General features: G+C 55.9%; 1 pseudogene; it reads right to left on the bottom strand.

Annotated features, from left to right (window-relative positions):
- Nucleotides 1–1,702: 1,702 nt before the first annotated feature.
- Nucleotides 1,703–1,821, bottom strand: LOC137647374 (5S ribosomal RNA; annotated as a pseudogene).
- Nucleotides 1,822–4,201: the final 2,380 nt, after the last annotated feature.

The following is a 4,201-nucleotide window of genomic DNA, read 5'->3' on the forward strand; positions in this document are numbered from 1 at the left end:
TACTGGCAAGAAGGAGAAGGTTTTGGGTCATCAGATACAGAATGGTAACTCGAAATCTTGAAGGAATTGGACCGAAGGGCCGGGTCCCCAAGATTCTGAGTCTAGCCAACAACTCAGGAGCGAACCTGAATGTTGCCTTCCCCCATTCCTAGAAAGGGAGGAGTCGTACGAGACCAAGAAGATTGCTTACACACCGGCCGCGGCTAAAGTGAGCAGGAGCCCCAAGATGGAATACGATCAGAGGCCTGACGTAAAGGGTATTGAGAAGATCTCTTAAGGGACTAAAAAGTCCGAGCCATGCTCCATGTTGGAGGTCTCACTCCGACTAGGGCAGGGACGTTCGCAGCTTCGCATGAGCGAGGAAAGGTCCAGCGGGAAAGAAAAAGTTACAGTATTCCTTTAAGCCTGAAGGTCGGGGAAAGGCTGAGCGACAGGCTTCATTGCCGAGAGCGGAAAGGAGTTTCCTCCCGCCGAAAAGCAATAAGTTCGTTATTGCTGGAGAAGAGGCCTCAAGGGAAGAGGTATATCTCCCACGACACCAACCACTGAAGACTCTCCACTTCGCCTGGAAGACCCCTGCGGATGACTATCGCAGATGAAGCGACTGTAGCGGGTTGTCTCTTCTTGAGGAGGAGGCGTAGTGTCTCCAGGCAAGAAGCCGAAGCGACGCCCCGGCTTGTGAAAGATGTTGCAGTGTGGTTGTTTGAGTAGCCTGTGCCGTGGGAGAAGCTCTCCCGGGAGTTCCGTCAGGAGAAGCAGAGGGTCTGGAAACCGTTCTGCGTATAGTCCCAGTGGAGCTCTCAGGGCCATTGAAAGGCTGACAGACAACCTGGTCTTGTTGAGACCCATTCTCAACAAACAACAAAGGAGGGAAGACGCAGGCGTCGATGTTGTCCCACCATAACCGGAATGCATCTTGCCAAAGAATCTCGGGGTCTGAGACTTGGGGGAAGAACAGCGGAAGCTTGAGGTTCCAAGCTGTCGCGATCAGGTCCCCCAGGCCAGGACATGCTGGTTACTCAAGGCCAAAGACCCCCAGGTACACTCTCTACGAGGCTCTGCTCAGATAGTCGGAGAGAACATTCCTCTGCCCGGAATGAGCGAGCCGATGGTAGTATTGAGAGGATCTCAAATCATCTCAGTATCTCTACTGCAAGATGCGAAGGTATGAAAATGCGTCCCTTGCTGGTTAGAACACGCCAGTACCATGAAGTCATCGCGCACGGAGCGACTCGGCAGGAGCTGTAGGATCTGTAGAGGGGCCAGACTATGGCCATAAGCCTGCCTGAATGATGGAGAGGTATCCTTCAGGTCCTGACCATAAGCCTGGACCGGAACATGACCCCCCCCCCCCTTTCTTTGACGAGTCTGAGAACAGCATAAAAAATGTGGGGAAAGGACGAGAATATCCACTCCCATCAAGAGGTTCCATAGATCAACACCCATTGCAGGTCTAATCGTTCCGCTAGTCCCATAAGGGCCAGAAAGTCCGGTTAATCGTTGCTTTGAAACCACCGAAACTTGGGCCGCCCCACAGGGAACTTATCCTGAGGCGACCATTCGGAACTTTAGACGGGTCAATGAGGAAAAGAGACCTAGGAAACATTCCAAGGTAGGGCTGAAAGCTCTGACTGACTGAAAACAGGTACTGCGACTCTCCTCAGCCTTGCCACAGTCAACTGAAGGGAAGGCTCGGAGGAGGTGGCAACAGAATCTGGCGTCCCCAGGCGGTCACCCATCCAAGTACCGACCAGATCCGACGTTGCTTAATCTCGCTGGACGGACGAGAAGCGGGGTTTCCAACGTGGTAAGGCCGTTGACTCAATATCATGGCTAGATACTCCAGATGTTGAGGCCGAAGAAGAGAAGGCTCCTAGCAAATTACCATGAACCCCCACTCATGGTAAGGATCCGGAAGCTTGTCCCGGCGTTGAAGAAGGTCGAACCCGAGCCTACCGGAGTTGACCAGACCTCCAAAAGGCGAAAGAGGCGGAAGCCTGCTCCTGAGCGGCCATGAGAAAAGCAGGGAGAGTTCTCTGGGGAAAAACCTGCGATGCCACGGCGAGATCGCCACACTGCATCTTAAGCAGGAATACCTGTAGTCTAGGCTGAACTCCAAGAGCTTCCTGGAAGATGGATGGAATGGAAACTGAGAGTATCCGTCCTTCCGATCCAGGGCCTAAGGAGTCCTGTCGCCTCGTTACCAGTCTGATCGATTCTGCTGTTCCACGCTGGACGAAGTTTGTTCGACAAACTTGATCAGAGCTGAGAGGTCAACTACGGAATTCCCATCTGAGATACTTTCCTACAAGAAAGGATCGACTGAAGAAGCCGGGGGGGTGAAGCCGTCGACATTCCTATGGAGGACCTTCTCCTAAGGCATGGATCATTTTGCAAAAACGGGCAAACTCTTGCCGACCCTATGGCATAGAGGTTCAGTGACACTGAATTCGCTGACAGAGACGGCAGGCGCGATACCCTTGGCTGATCACGGAGATCGTGCAGGAATCGGCATCGGGAAGCTGTTATTCGGATGAGTAACCTTAGGCATCCTCCCAGCGTGAAACCTGCAAGGGGGGGTTGCCAATCCCAGAGTTCGTGAACTCTGCCGCTCCCTCCGCGCGACGGAACGCCGTCCGTCCGCGCGACGGAACGCCGTCCGTCCGCGCGACGGAACGCCGTCCGTCCGCGCGACGGAACGCCGTCCGTCCGCGCGACGGAACGCCGTCCGTCCGCGCGATGGAATACCGTTGGTTCGCGCACGGGCGAACATTGGAGAGCATGTGCGCGGTCGCGCATGAGCGTAGGCACGCGGGCACATGGGAGTGTGGACGCGCAGGCACGTGGGCGCACGGGTGAGCGCAGGCGGTCAGGAGACCGATGACGCCTAGGCGAGCGATGGCGTGGTGACGAGCGATGGCGAGTTCTGATGAGCGATAGCCCGTAGGCGAGTGAAGGCGCGTTGACAAGCGATGGCGCGTCGGCAAGCGACGGCGCGTTGGCGAGCGGTGGTGCGTTAACAAAACACTAGCGCGCAGGTGAAGAATCGCGCGGGCGCGTAGGCGATTGCAAACGCGAGAGAGACTAGTGATGGTTAAGCGCGCATCGCGCTAACAGAAGGAGCGCAGGTGCATCAGGAAGGTGAGCGCTGAAGCAAGCTGTTAATCAGGCGATCCTAGACGGTCAGAAAAAACCGTTGGCGCCCATTGGTGCGTGGCAGAAAAGGGCACGCAGATGTGCGCTGGCGAATGAAGAAAGCTGGCGCACAGAAGGACAGAAGTAAAGGTGAGCGCTGGCAAGCAGGAGGAAGATCTACGGCAAGACTCAGCTACCGGAGATCGTGTTCCACAGCAGGCGAGCGCTAGATCCCTACTGATGGTGTCCAGAGGAACTGACACGCGTGGCAGATCGATGGCGATCGTTGACGCGTAGGAGATCGCTGACGAGCAGGCGAACGTTGACGCGTCTATGGTCGCTGGCGAGCTGGTGATCGCTGGTGAGCAGAAGGCAACGTGTGGAAGCCTGTGCGTAGAAGAAGAGTCCTTGTCCAAGACCTGAACCGAAGTTCTAGATCGCGAGGGCGAACGTGGGCGCACAGGGCGCGTAACAGGAACCAACAGGAACAGCAGAGATGATCATCATGAGAGCGCTGACGAACAGGAGAACACTGGCGAACAGGAGAGAGCTAGCGATCAGGAAAGCGCTGATGAGCAGGAGAGCGCCTGTGCGCTAACACTGAGCAGGAGCAGGAGAGTGCCTGTGCGCTAACACTGAGCAGGAGAGAACACAGCAGAAGGGCGCGCAGGGGAACCCTGACACGCAAGGGAAGAACCCCCGTGGGAGGCAACCCTTTGCCCCGAAGGGATCGTTGTCCGTCGGGAGACTGATGTCTGTCGGAAGACCGTTGTCTGTCCGTCGGGAGACTGATGTCCGTCGGAAGACCGTTGTCCGTCGGAAGAGGAGGTCAGACTGCTGTCCATCTGCCCCAGGGGCGGAAGATCAAGAAGAAGGAGTTGTAGGCTGCATACGGAGATTCAAAAAGGCGCCTCTTAGCACCCTTATAGGGAGATGGGAGGCACTTACGACGTAGCGAAGGAGGCCAACAGCAACAACAGCAGAAGAGTCCTCGCGAACGAAAGAGAAACACTTCGTAGAAGAGACGGGTCAGCCAGTGACCTAAAAGGAGCAATCCTCCGAAGAG

The sequence above is a fragment of the Palaemon carinicauda genome, chromosome 9, assembly GCF_036898095.1.
Source record: "Palaemon carinicauda isolate YSFRI2023 chromosome 9, ASM3689809v2, whole genome shotgun sequence".
In the NCBI taxonomy this organism is placed as follows: Eukaryota; Metazoa; Arthropoda; class Malacostraca; order Decapoda; family Palaemonidae; genus Palaemon; species Palaemon carinicauda.